Here is a 15,978-nt window from a genome sequence, read left to right as displayed (position 1 = left end):
TGCTCTTGCCCAGCTTGGATATAAAGCTGTTGTTCTTAAAACCAGTCTGTTAATGCCAAATAATACAGTCAGTCCACCCTCAAAACACTAGTTTACTATGAATTGTTTCATTATGCAGTATAGCCTACTATCTATAGCTATAGGAAGACAGTATTTAGCTGCTATTTATCTGCTATTTATAAAAATATATATAAATAAATACACATCAAATAACCTAAGCAGTTCAATTATTTATTTTTGTGGGGCCTGAGGCACTTTGATCAGTCACATTCTTGAAGCCAAAGAAACAAACACCTAGCTTCCTAGTACATATGGAAATTAAAAAAGGTTTATGAATGATTTTTTAGAAGATTACTGTCAAAATTATTTATATATACAAAAAATAAACATTGATGATGGGCGCATGGGGCTGTGGGGGTGTCCGGTATGCCAGTGGACAGGAGTAATTATATAATTTTGTCAAAACATCAATTTACTTTAGGGGAAGACAGCATCTGAACAGTGCACTGTTCACCTGCCAACTTTCCATTCCAATTTGTGAATGGCTGTAACGAGAGATCTGTATATAATGACAAGATGATCATGTCTCTGCCCCAACAATGGGAGTCGTTGTTCCAAAGGCAGGAAAGCAGGAAGGCAGGCAGGGGCATCATGCACCCCAAAAATCAGCGGGGTCACAAATGACTTGAGGATGGCTGGGGGGTGGTCCAAGGGGGGGGGGCTAGGTCCACCGTCCATAAGTTAGAGAATTTTGCAATAAAATCTAGAGCCATAATCATTAAGTTAAGTTTTATGTTAAAAAGAAAAGTGTATTTTCTGCCTATCTAAGCATACCTCTTGAGCTGACTGTAATTTTTTTTTAAAAACTAAATATGCTTCTCTGCATCTCTGCTAAAATCTGGGTAAAAGATTGAAAGGAATGTGAGTCTTATTCAGTACATTTAGTTATCGCTTGCTTTTCTAAAGTCTACCAACCTTGCCAGCAGGTATGCCAGCTAAAATAGTTAGACAAGCTAGCTACTGTAACTTGATTGAAATGGCTTCTTGTTAGCTAGTTATTAGGTTGGAAGATTGGAAACCGATCTGGGCTAGCTAAAGCCAACTTCATAAAATTGCTAGGTGGCGTTTTTCTTTATTTTTACTATTTTCTACATTGTAGAAAAATAGTGAAGACATAAAAGCTATGAAATAACACATGGAATCATCTAGTAACCAATTTTTTTTTTAACAAATCCAAATATATTTTATATTTGAGATTCTTCAAATAGCCACCCTTTGCCTTGATGACAGCTTTGCACACTCTTGGCAATCTCTAAACCAGCTTCACTTGGAATGCTTTTCCAACAGACTTGAAGGAGTTCCCACATATGCTGAGCACTTGTTGGCTCCAATTTGGACTCCAGACCAAAGGACACATTTCCACTGGTCTAATGTCCATTGCTCGTGTTTCTTGGCCCAAGCAAGTCTCTTCTTCTTATTGGTGTCCTTTAGTAGTGGTTTCTTTGCAGCAATTCGACCATGAAGGCCTGATTCACACAGTCTCTTCTGAACAGTTGAAGTTGAGATGTGTCTGTTACTTGAACTCTGTGAAGCATTTATTTGTGCTGCAATTTCTGAGACTGGTAACTCTAATGAACTTATCCTCTGCAGCAGAGGTAACTCTGGGTCTTCCATTCCTGTGGCGGTCCTCATGAGATCCAGTCATCACAGCTCTTGAAGGTTTTTGCGACTGCACTTGATGAAACTTTCACATTTCTTGAGATTTTCCGTATTGACTGACCTTCATGTGTTAAATTAATGATGGAGTGTCGTTTCTATTTGCTTGTTTGAGCTGTTCTTGCCATAATATGGACTTGGTCTTTTACCAAATAGGGCTATCCTCTGTATACCCCACTACCTTGTCACAACACAACTGATTGGCTCAAACACATTAAGAAGGAAAGAAATTCCACAAATTAACTTTTAAGAAGTCACACCTGTTAATTGAAATGCATTCCAGGTGACTACCTCATGAAGCTGGTTGAGAGAATGCCAAGTGTGTGCAAAGCTGTCATCAAGGCAAACGGTGGCTATTTGAAGAATCTCAAATACAAAATATATTTTTGATTTGTTTAACACTTTTTTGGTTACTACATGATTCCATATGTGTTATTTCATAGTTTTGATGTCTTCACTTATTATTCTACATTGTAGAAAATAGTAAAAATACAGAAAAACCCTTGAATGAGTAAGTGTTCTAAAACTTTTGACCAGTAGTGTATATTTACAGTGGATTCAGAAAATATTCATAACCCTTGACTTTTTCCACATTTTGTTACGTTACAGCCATATTCTAAAATTGCTTAAATTGTTTTATTATCTCATCAATCTGCACACAATACCACATAATGACAAGCAAAAATAGGTTTTTAGACATTTCTGCGAATAAAAAAAATGAAATATCACATTTACATAAATACTCAGACCCTGTACTCTGTACTTTGTTGAAGCTCATTCAGAGATTACAGCCTCGAGTCTCCTTGGGTATAACGCTACAAGCTTGACACACCTGTATTTGTGGAGTTTCGCCCATTCTTCTCTGCAGATCCATTCAATCTCTGTCAGGTTGGACAGGGAGCGCCGCTGCACAGCTATTGTCAGGTCTCTCTGGAGCTGTTCGATCAGGTTCAAGTCCGGGCTCTGGTTGGGCCACTCAAAGACATTCAGAGACTTGTCCCAAAGCCCCTCCTGCATTGTCTTGGCTGTGTGCTTAGGGTTATTGTCCTGTTGGAAGGTGAACCTTCGCCCCAGTCTGAGGTCCTGTGCACTTTGGAGCAGGTTATCGGCAAGGATCTCTCTGTACTTTGCTCCGTTCATCTCCCAGTCCCTGCCGCTGAAAAACATCCGAACAGCATGATGCTGCCACCACCATGCTTCACTGTAAGGATGGTGCCAGGTTTCCTCCAGGCGTGACGCTTGGCGTTCAGGCCTGAGTTCAATCTTGGTTTCATCAGACCAGAGAATCAGGCTGTCATGTGCCTTTTACTGAGGAGTGGCTTCCGTCTGGCCACTCTACCATAAAAGCCTGATTGGTGGAGTGCTGCAGAGATGGTTGTCCTTCTGGAAGTTTCTCCCATCTCCACAGAGGTTCTTGGTCACCTCCCTGACCAAGGCTCTTTTACCCCAATTGCTGAGTCTCTAGGAAGAGTCTTGGTGGTTACTTCTTCCATTTAAAAATGATTGAGGCCACGGTGTCCTCCGACCTCATGGCTTGGTTTTTGCTCGGACATGCACTGTCAACTATGGGACCCTATATAGACAGGTGTGTGCCTTTCCAAATCATGTCCAATCAATTGAATTTAGCACAGGTGGACTCCAATCAAGTTGTAGAAACATCTCAAGGTTGATCAATGGAAACAAGATGCACCTGAGCTCAAATTTTAGTCTTACAGCAAAGGGTCTGAATACTTATGTAAATAAGGTATTTCATTTTTTTTTTTTTTTTTTTTTTTTTAAACCCTTTTTTTCACTTTGTCATTATGTGGTATTGTGTGTAGATGGATGAGGAAAATGTTTTATTTAGTACATTTTAGAATAAGACTGCATGGGAATAGGACTTACCTCCTATACTGTCCAGGTTTGTTGTATTGTTGTGGTTGATTTCCTTACCTCCTATATAACACAAACAATCTTTGAATGATTGTGATGATTTTTTGTAAAAAAAAATTTAAACCCTTTTTTTCACTTTGTCATTATGTGGTATTGTGTGTAGATGGATGAGGAAAATGTTTTATTTAGTACATTTTAGAATAAGACTGTAACATAACAAAATGAAGAAAAAGTCAAGGGGTCTGAATACTTTTCAAATGCACTGTATAGCATTTAGCAAAAAAACATTTGCATGCACACACGTGCACACTCAAACAATCTCTCCCTCTCTTATTCTGCAGTCACTCTTATTTAGGAAAACTGCAATCGGTCACATATCTAATTTATGTTACCCTGCGTTTCATGTATACAGTATGAATGTGAGCCATGCCCCCCTCTGTTAGCTCCTCCTGTATAGCCCTAATAGTCATCTGTATAACTGTGTCTGAGTTCATCTTTGCAGGGCCCCTTGGCTCCGTGCCGGTTACAGTTCATGTGTTTGTGAACTTTGACTTGTCTTTATCCACTGTTGCACTGAGTCAGCGAGGAGGTATTTAATAACCCACTTAATAACCCACCGTCCACGAGTAAGTAACCCCTCAGACCTGGAAAGAACGGGTGCATGTAAACACTGCATGGGAATAGGACTTACCTCCTATACTGTCCAGGTTTGTTGTATTGTTGTGGTTGATTTCCTTACCTCCTATATAACACAAACAATCTTTGAATGATTGTGATGATTCGTTGTGCTTTCATCAGCATGACTATTACCTTCATTTATAGCACTTTATAATAACTCCATGTAATAAAGCATTTATTAATGGATTATTCATAACTTATGCATCATAATATAGGTCCTTATGAACCATTTACTAATCATTAGTTAAGTATTTTTGTGTGGCCTCATCCAAACTGTGAGCTATTTTATTTTATAAATACTTTATAAATGTTTTGAGTGACCAGTGTAATTTCTCACCAAAAAATGAACATGCCATTAGTAGACATTCCATCAGTACCAGCAGGTCTCAAAATGGCCCCTGGAACATATCAATGCTTAAACAATAAGCAAGGATTTGAGGAAGGTTGGCTCAGAGTTTTCTTTGCGAAGGTGGAGACTACGCAAACCGGACCTCCCAATTTCTAACCCGTATGGACCCAGAATTTACTGGGTTAACTGAGATTAGACTGCTCTAAGGAGTGACTGCATTCCACACTTATGTTAGCATTTTCAGGCTTAAAACATTATTTTACTCAGCATAGAGTGTGTCTGAAGTTACACATCACACTATTACAACAGTGTGACTGTTTTGGAATACAATGTTCCATATTACGGTATTTTCTTAAACATCCTCTGTATTGTGTGCTTATTCTTCAAGCATTGATATGTACTAGCGGATATTTTGAGACCTTAAGGAGCACCAGGTACTGTTGGAATTTCTACCAATGGCATGTCTATCTTTTTGTGAGAAATTACACTGGTCCCTCAAAAAATGTATAAAGTATTTATAAAGTATAAATAGCCCAAACTTTAGATGAGGCCACACAAAAATACTTAACTAATGATTAGTAAATTATTTATAAAGAACTATATTGAACATCTTATGAATAATTATAAAATATTTAAAAGTTGTTTATAAATGTGTGAATAACTAGGTTACTAACATTTACAAATGTGTGAGTAATGATTAATAAATAATGAATAAATTGTTTACTGATCCATTATAAATGCTTTATTACGTGGAGTTATTAGAAAGTGTTACAAAGTCATATTTCCTTAGTGTCACAGTCCCACTTTAAACTCACAGTCATTATCATCATTTAAACATCCCTAATCCATAAATTATGTGTCTTATTCACCAGAAGATAAATTCTGCTTTGGCAACTGTCTGGATTATAATTGATCTATTTTCAATTGCAGTGCCATGACCTTCTTTAACATGTTATATGACACGTGGTCACCCCAGTGATCGATAGACGTTATCTTTCTACACAACCAGAAAGATATTGTCGGTGGTGAAAAACTTCCCCTGCTGTATCAGTCAGTCATTAACCTTGGTTTTGTGGAGACAGGTTGCTGCTAAACCACATCACTCAACTAACCACTGTCTGTCTTTAATGGTTTGTCCGTGAGGGCACGCACTTACACACGCTCTGACACTCAGCACACAAAGCATTTGGTATGCAGACACACACACACACATACACAAACATACGAACACCGCAACTCTCCCTGATTTCTGTGGGACAGAGTGCACAATGTACTATACTGTAAATAATTTCATAGGAAAGAACACACAGACATGTATGTGTGGCCAAACCAAACTGTGGTGTCCTCCCCCAGGGGTCAGTTGAGGTGTTGGGCAGGCACTGTGTGACATTGAACTGGACCGGTTCTGGTTCTGAAGCTATTTGGTTTGGGCCGAGGATAGGTGTGTGTGTGTGTGTGTGTGTGTGTGTGTGTGTGTGTGTGTGTGTGTGTGTGTGTGTGTGCGTGTGCGTGTGCGTGTGCGTGTGCGTGTGCGTGTGCGTGTGCGTGTGTGTGTGTGTGAGTGTTCAAGAGTAGCTAGTTGCCTAGAACCCTGATCCGGGGTAAGAAATGTTTAATGGTTACGTTTAGGACTGCGGGTGGGATAATCTGGTCCTAGATCTGTAGGGTTCTGACTTCAATCACGTGTCAGTTGTTGATCCCTTCTTGTCACCAGAATTATGACAAAAGACTACCAAAAATTGTGCTTGCAACATTTATCCTTTAGTATCAAATGAAGATAAATGTGTTTATTTGCTGCTATAACATGCTATAAATGGTGCCATAGTCGATCCAGAGACAGGTTGGACACAACAGGTTTGCAGCTATAGTCGAACACCTGTGGTGAAGTATTACAGTAAGGTAAGAGGAGGTGTTAGATAATCACAGCACTCATTACCCCCACAGCCTCTACTACATATTTAACCATTATCTCAATATGAGTTTCAGATACTCTACCACTATGATGACTGTCTGTCAGTGACAAAGGGAATATGTGAATATTGCTTTTAAACAATCTGCTTCTGGTATCTATGTCTTGTTAAAATTCTCCTCTCATTTCTTGGAGCTGAGTCAACATTAACTGTAACCAGATCCAGATGTGTGTGTGACTGTGTGTATGCCTCTGCATCATACAGTTGTATTATATATGATTTGTATAATTGTATATATTCTTGTGTGTCTTGCAGTTGTAGCAGCTAGTCTTCCTAGGGTCCACATAAAATGTACAAATACATGACGAAGTACAGAACAGTTATAGACAAGAACAACATAAGATATGACATTCAACTCAAAATAAAAATAAAAATAAGAGTTATATATTGTAAAGACACCAAGCGACAACAAAATACTATTTACACACTTCATATATACGTATTCATATTCTTATATACAGTACAGTTAAATTAGATCTTTAGAAAGAGGAGGCGCTGTGATAAAATATTTTTTTTGTCTGTTTTTTAAAGATAAACTTGCTTTTTGCCTGAGTAACCTCTGGTGGCAGAGCATTCCACGATGATATGGCTCATTACTTAACTGAGTGATGCATATATATCAATGATGTCGCTCTTGCTGCGGGTGATTCCCTGATCCACCTCTACGCAGATGACACCATTCTGTATACATCTGGCCCTTCTTTGGACACTGTGTTAACTAACCTCCAAACGAGCTTCGATGCCATACAACACTCCTTCCGTGGCCTCCAACTATTCTTAAAGGCTAGTAAAACCAAATGCATGCTTTTCAACTGTTCGCTGCCCGCACCCGCCCGCCCGCCCAACTAGCATCACTACCCTGGACGGTTCTGACCTAGAATATGTGGACAACTACAAATACCTAGGTGTCTGGTTAGACTGTAAACTCTCCCTCCAATCTCCAATCCAAAATCAAATCTAGAATCGGCTTTCTATTTCGCAACAAAGCCTCCTTCACTCACGCCGCCAAACTTACCCTAGTAAAACTGACTATCCTACCGATCCCCGACTTCAGCAATGTCATCTACAAAATAGCTTCCAATACTCTACTCAGCAAACTGGATGCAGTCTATCACAGTGCCATCCGTTTTGTTACCAAAGCCCCTTATACCACCCACCACTGCGACCTGTATGCCCTAGTCGGCTGGCCCTCGCTACATATTCGTCGCCAGACCCACTGGCTCCAGGTCATCTATAAGTCTATGCTAGGTAAAGCTCCGCCTTATCTCAGCTCACTGGTCACGATAACAACACCCACCCGTAGCACGCGCTCCAGCATGTATATCTCACTGGTCACCCCCAAAGCCAACACCTGCTTTGGCTGCCTTTCCTTCCAGTTCTCTGCTGCCAGTGACTGGAACGAATTGCAAAAATCGCTGAAGCTGGAGACTTATATTTCCCTCACCAACTTTAAACATCAGCTGTCTGAGCAGCTAACCAATCGCTGCAGCTGTACATAGTCCATCTGTAAATAGCCCACCCAATCTACCTACCTCATCTCCGTATTGTTTTAAATGTACTTTTCTGCTCTTTTGCACACCAGTATTTCTACTTGCACATCATCATCTGCTCATTTATCACTCCAGTGTTAATCTGCTAAATTGTAATTACTTCGCTACTATGGCCTATTTATTGCCTTACCTCCTTACTCCATTTGCACACACTGTATATAGACGTTCTTTTTTCCCATTGTGTTATTGACTGTACGCTTCTTTATTCCATGTGTAACTCCGTGTTGTTGTTTTTGTCTCACTGCTTTGCTTAATCTTGGCCAGGTCGCAGTTGTAAATGAGAACTTGTTCTCAACTAGCTTACCTGGTTAAATAAAGGTGAAATATATATATTTTTTAAATGCATTAAATCTGTTTTTGGTTTGTGTACTGTGAAGAAATCAATAGTGGTGTGTCTGGTGGATTATGTACAGTGCCTTCAGAAAGTATTCACACCCCTTGACTTTTTCCACATTTTGTTGTGTTACAGCTTTAAGTTAAAATGTATTAAATTTAGATATTTTGGTCACTGGCCTACGTACCCCATAATGTCAAAGCGGAATTATGTTTTTTGAAATGTTAACAAATTACAAAAAATTTAAAAGCTGAAATGTCTTGAGTCAATGAGTATTTAACCCCTAAATGACTGAGTGAAAAGAAGGAAGCCTATACTGAATAAAAAATATTCCAAAACATGCATCCTGTTTGCAACAAGGCATTAAAATAATGCTGAAAAAAAGTGGGGTTGCTTACTGGAGGAGACAGTGAATGTTTCTGATTAGCCGAGTTACAGTTTTGACTTAAATCTACTTGAAAAACAATGGCAAGATCTGAAAATGGTTGTCTAGCAATGATCAACAACCAATTTGACAGACCTTGAAGAATTTTGAAAATAATAATGGGCAAATGTTGCACAATCAAGGTGTGGAAAGCTCTTAGAGACTTAACCAGAAATAGTTACAGCTTTAATCACTGCCAAAAGGCGTGCTGCTTTGTTTTGAGCCAGCAGCAGCTTTGCTAGTTCTTTCTTTGCTGCACCTGATCATATTACCGGACAGTAATCAAAATGGGACAAGATCAGAGCCTGAACAACTAATACAGTTGATCTTAATGACAAAAATGCAGAACATATTTTTATTAAAGACATGTCTCTCCCCATCTTGACAACAACGTTGTCAATATGACTTGACCATGATAACTGACCATCCAATGTTACTCCTAGGAGTTCAGCCTTTTCAACTTATTTAATGGTCACACCATTTATGCACAACTCCAGTGGAGATTTAGGTGTAAGAGAATGCTTTGAACCAAACACAATGTTTTTGGTTTTAGATATATTTAAGACAAGTTTATTGTTAATTACCAATTCTGACTGTACCTCCTTGCTAAGAGTCTCAGTGAGCTCACTGGCTGTAGGTGCTGATCTGTAGAGTGTGTAATCATCAGCATACATAGTCATTTTACCTTCTTAAAAGACAAGTGGCAAATCATTTGTAAAAATAGAGAAGTAACGGCCCATGTTAACTACCTTGAGGGGCACCGCACTGTACTGTACAAACAACATCTTCATTCCACTGATCCTCAACACTGGGGCCCCACAAGGGTGTGTTCTCAGCCCCCTCCTGTACTCCCTGTTCACCCACGACTGCGTGGCCATGCACGCCTCCAACTCAATCATCAAGTTTGCAGACGACACAACAGTGGTAGGCTTGATTACCAACAACGACGAGACAGCCTACAGTGAGGAGGTGAGAGCCCTCAATGTCAGCAAAACAAAAGAGATGATCATGGACTTCAGTAAACAACAAAGGGAGCACCCCCTATCCACATCGACGGGACAGCAGTGAAGAAGCTGGAAAGTTCCTCGGTGTACATATCACTGAAATGGTCCATGCACACAGACAGTGTGGCGAAGAAGGCACACCTCAGGAGGCTGAGGTGTGGCTTGTCACCGAAAACTCTCACTAACTTTTACAGGTGCACAATCGAGAGCATCCTGTCAGGCTGTATCACCGCCTGGTACGGCAACTGCACCGCCCACAACCGCAGGGCTCTCCAGAGGGTGGTGCGGTCTGCACAACGCATCACCGGGGGCAAACTACCTGCCCCCAGGACACCTACAACACCCGATGTAACAGGACGGCAAAAAAAGATAATCAAGGACAACAACCACCCGAGCCACTACCTGTTAACCCCGCTTCCATCCAGAAGGCGAGGTCAGTACAGGTGCATCAAAGCTGGGACAGAGCGATTGAAAAACAGCTTCTATCTCAAGGCCATCAGATTGTTAAACAGCCATCACTAGCACAGAGAGGCGGCTGCCTACCTACAGACTTGATATCATTGGCCACTTTAATAAATGGAACACTAGTCACTTTAATAATGCCACTCTGCCCATATATAATTTAAGGCACTCCGAAATATCTTTCCATTGTGGTTTTATGTAATTTATCTTGTTTTAGTCATATAATTTATTCTTATTTTTGTTAAGTTTAGTCACAAAATATTACATTTTTTGTTTCATTTATTTTCACCATAAAATGTTTCAATTTATCATTGATCCAGGGGTCTCTAACGTTTCTCACAGTTAGTTTCTTAACAGGTGCATATTTGTAAACAATTGGCAAGAATACTTTTACAAATACTCCAAGTGCTGCATCTGGATTCTCCTCCTCATACACATCAGACCAACATGCATTTTTTATAGCTTCAACAAAAGAATCCTGAGAAAACATTTTGTATGATCTCTTATAAATGACTTTAGGCCCTGCCATTCGTACTTTTGCTTTCCTTGTTATTGCCACAATGTTGTGGTCGCTACAGCCATTGGGAACTGATACTGCTTTGGAGCAAAGCTTTGCAGCATTAGTAAAGATACAATATGATCAATACAAGTGGATGTCACAGATCCAACACTATTGGTATACAATCTACTGTAGTTGAGATAACCTGGGTTGTGTTACAGGCATTAGTCACACTAAGAAGCTTCCTCTTGATAGGACAACTAGATGATAACTAGTCAATGTTCAGGTCACCAAGAAAACAAATGTCTCTATTAGCATCAGAGATCATCCTTGAGATGTTTCTGCAACTTGATTGGAGTCCACCTGTGGTAAATTCAATTGAGTGCACATGATTTGGAAAGTCACACACTTGTCTATATAAGGTCCCACAGTTGACAGTGCATGTCAGAGCAAAAACCAAGCCATGAGGTCGAAGGAATTGTACATTGAGCTCCGAGACAGGATTGTGTCGAGGCACAGATCTGGGGAAGGGTACCCAGCAACTTCTGAAGCATTGAAGGTCTCCAAGAACACAGTGGCCTCCATCATTCTTAAATGGAAGAAGGTTGGAATCATCAAGACTCTTCGTAGAGCTTGAGCAAAGTGAGCAATCGGGGGAGATGGGCCTTGGGGAGGTGACCAAGAACCCGATGGTAACTCTGACAAAGCGTACCTCTGTGGAGATGGGAGAACCTTCTAGGACAACCATCTCTGCAACACTCCACCAATCAGGCCTTTATGGTAGAGTTGCCAGACGGAAGCCACTCCTCAATAAAAGGCACATAACAGCCTGCTTGGAGTGTGCCAAAAGGCACCTAAAGGACTCTCAGACCATGACAAACAAGATTCTCTGATGAAACCAAGATTGAACTCTTTGGCCTGAATTCCAAGCGTCACGTCTGGAGGAAACCTGGCACCATCCCTATGGTGAAGCATGGTGGTGGCAGCATCATGCTGTAGGGATGATATTCAGTGGCAGGGAAAGGGAGACTAGTCAGAATCAAGGGAAAGTTAAACAGAGCAAAGTACAGAGAGATCCTTGATGAAAACCTGCTCCAGAGTGCTCAGGACCTCAGACTGGAGCGAAGGTTCACCTTCCAACAGGACAACGACCCTAAGCACACATCCAAGACAACGCAGGAGTGGCTTTGGGACAAGTCTCTGAATGTCCTTGAGTGGCCCAACCAGAGCTCAGACTTGAACCCGATCGAACATCTCTGGAGAGACCTGGAAATAGCTGTGCGGCAGCGCTCCCAATCCAATCTGACAGAGCTTGAGAGGATCTGCAGAGAAGAATGGGAGAAACTCCCCAAATACAGGTGTGCCAAGCTTGAAGCATCATACCCAAGACTCAAGGCTGTAATTGCTGCCAATGGCGATTCAAAAAAGTACTGAGTAAAGGGTCTGAATACTTACGTAAATGTGATATTTCATTTTTATTTATACAGTTGCAAAAATGTCAAAAATCCCGTGTTTGCTTTGTCAGTATGGGCTATTGTGTGTAGATTGATGAGGGGAAAAATAACAATTTAATAAATTTTAGAACAAGGCTGTAACCTAACAAATGTGTAAAAGGTCAAGGGGTCTGAACACTTTCCAAAGGAACTATGTTCTCCAGATACTGACAGTTTGCACTTGGTGGATAATAGCAGAACCCTAAAAGACGAGGCTTCAGATGAGGCAGGTGAACCTGCAACCACAGCACTTCTACTTCATTTGTCATGAAATCCTCTCTGAGGTTTACAGGAATTTGGCTCTGAATATACAGTATACAGCAACACATCCCCCGTAGACATTCCTGTCTTTTCTATAGATGGAATATCCTTGTATTCCTACTGGGGTATCAAAGGTGCTGTCTAACTGAGTTTCAGAAATGGCTAATACATTAAGATTATCTAAGATTAGTAAATTACTAATCTCATTTTCTGAGACTACATACAGTCGGATGTTAACATACACCTTAGCCAAATACATTTAAACTCCTTTTTTCACAATTCCTGACATTTAATCCTAGTAATTCCCTATCTTAGGTCAGTTAGGATCCCCACTTTATTTTAAGTATGTGAAATGTCAGAATAATAGTAGAGAGAATTATTTATTTTATCTTTTATTTATTTCATCACATTCCCAGTGGGTCAGAAGTTTACATACACTCAATTAGTATTTGGTAGAATTGCCAAATTTAAATTGTTTAACTTGGGTCAAACGTTTCAGGTAGCCTTCCACAAGCTTCACACAATAAATTGGGTGAATTTTGGCCCATTCCTCCTGACAGAGCTGGTGTAACTGAGTCAGGTTTGTAGGCCTCCTTGCTCACAAACGCTTTTTCAGTTCTGCCCACAAATTTTCTATAGGATTGAGGTCAGGGCTTTGTGATGGCCACTCCAATACCTTGAATTTGTTGTTTAAGCCATTTTGCCACAACTTTGGAAGTATGCTTGGGGTCATTGTCCATTTTGAAGACCTATTTGCGACCAAGCATTAACTTCCTGACTGATGTCTTGAGATGTTGCTTCAATATATCCACATAATATTCCTCCCTCATGATGCCATCTATTTTGTGAAGTGCACCAGTCCCTCCTGCAGCAAAACACCCCCACAACATGATGCTGCCACCCTCGTGCTTCACGGTTGGGATGGTGTTCTTCGGCTTGCAAGCCTCCCCCTTTTCCCTCCAAACATAACGATGGTCATTATGGCCAGTTCTATTCATATTTCATCAGACCAGAAGACATTTCTCCAAAAAGTACAATCTTTGTCCCCATGTGCAGTTGCAAACCGTAGTCTGTTTTTTTTACGGTGGTTTTGAAGCAGTGGCTTCTTCCTTGCTGAGCGGCCTGTCAGTTTATGTCGAAATAGGACTTGTTTTACTGTGGATATAGATACTTTTGTTTCCTCCAGCATCTTCACAATGTCCTTTGTTGTTCTGGGATTGATTTGCACTTTTCGCACCAAAGTACGTTCATCTCTAGGAGACAGAATGCGTCTCCTTCCTGAGTGGTATGGCGGCTGCGTGATCCCATGGTGTTTATACTTGCATACTATTGTTTGTATAGATAAACGTGGTACCTTCAGGCGTTTGGAAATTGCTCCCAAGGATGAACCAGACTTGTGGAGGTCTACAATTTTTTTTCTGAGGTCTTGGCTGATTTCTTTTGATTTTCCCATGATGTCCAGCAAAGAGGCACTGAGTTGGAAGGTAGGCCTTGAAATACATCCACAGGTACACCTCCAATTGACTCAAATTATGTCAATTAGCCTATCAGAAGCTTCTAAAGCCATGACATCTTTTTCTGGAATTTTCCAAGCTGTTTACAGGCACAGTTAACTTAGTGTATGTAAACTTCTGACCCAGTGGAATTGTGATACAGTGAATTATAAGTGAAATAATCTGTATCTAAACAATTGTTGGAAAAATTACTTGTGTCATGCACAAAGTAGATGTCCTAACCGACTTGCCAAAACTATAGTTTGTTAAAACTTCTTTGTGATAGGGGGCAGCATTTTCACTTTTGGATGAATAGCGTGCCCGGAGTGAACTGCCTCCTACTCTGTCCCAGATGCTAATATATGCATATTATTGTTACTATTGGATATACAACACTCTGAAGTTTCTAAAACTGTTTGAATGATGTCTGTGAGTATAACAGAACTCATATGGCAGGCAAAAACCTGAGATGAAATCCAAACACGAAGTGAGAATTCTGAGGCTGGTCGATTTTCAACTCATCGCCTATTCAAATCCCAGTAAGATATGGATCTGTTTGCTTCCTACGCCTTCCACTAGATGTCAACAGTCTGTAGAACGTTGAATGAAGCCTCTACTGTGATGTGGGGCCAGATGGGAGGTGTTTCAGTCAGTGGTCTGGCAGAGTGCCAGTTCTTGGTCATGCGCATTCCAAATGATATCGCCTTGCGTTCCATTACTTCTGTAGACACAAAGGAATTCTCCGGTTGGAACGTTATTTAATATTTATGATAACAACATCCTGAAGATTGATTCTCTACTTAGTTTGACAAGTTTATTCGACCTGTAATATAACTTTTTGAAGTTTTCGTCCGACGTTCGCCTGGATCTGCTCGAGCGTTTGGACATATGTACTAAACATGCTAGCAAAAGTAGCTACTTGGACATAAGTAATGGACATTATCGAACAAAACAACGATTTATTGTGGAACTAGGATTCCTGGGAGTGCATTCTGATGAAGATCATCAAAGGTAAGGGAACATTTATGATGTAATTTCGTATTTCTGTTGACTCCAACATGGCGGAGAAATGTTGTTATATCTGAGCGCCGTCTCAGGTTATTGCAGGGTGTGCTTTTTCCGTAAAGTTTTTTTTAAATCTGACACAGCGGTTGCATTAAGAACAAGTGTATCTTTAATTATATGTAAAACATGTATCTTTCATCAAAGTGTATGATGAGTATTTCTGTTATTAGATGTGGCTCTGCAATTTCTCCGGATAATTTGGAGGCATTTCTGAACATGGCGCCAATGTAAACTAAGATTTTGGGTTATAAATATGCACATTATCGAACAAAACATTCATGTATTGTGTAACATGATGTCCTATGAGTGTCATCTGATGAAGATCATCAAAGGTTAGTGATTCATTTTATCTCTATTTCTGCTTTTTGTGACTCCTATCTTTGGCTGGGAAAATGGCTGTGTTTTTCTGTGGCTATGTACTGACCTAACATAATCGTTTGGTGTGCTTTCGCCGTAAATCGTTTTTGAAATCAGACATATTGGCTGGATTAACAACATGTGTAGCTTTAATTTGGTGTCTTTCTTTTTTTTCTTTTTTTTTTTTTTTTTAATTTTATCCCCTTTTCTCCCCAATTTTCGTGGTATCCAATCGCTAGTAATTACTATCTTGTCTCATCGCTACAACTCCCGTACGGGCTCGGGAGAGACGAAGGTCGAAAGTCATGCGTCCTCCGAAGCACAACCCAACCTAGCCGCACTGCTTCTTAACACAGCGCGCCTCCAACCCGGAAGCCAGCCGCACCAATGTGTCGGAGGAAACACCGTGCACCCGCCCCCTCGGTTAGCGCGCACTGCGCCCGGCCCGCCA

This window comes from Salvelinus alpinus, chromosome 3 (assembly GCF_045679555.1).
Source record: "Salvelinus alpinus chromosome 3, SLU_Salpinus.1, whole genome shotgun sequence".
Taxonomy (NCBI): domain Eukaryota; kingdom Metazoa; phylum Chordata; class Actinopteri; order Salmoniformes; family Salmonidae; genus Salvelinus; species Salvelinus alpinus.
The sequence above is the reverse complement of the archived record's forward strand: the minus strand, read 5'-3'. Positions refer to the sequence as shown.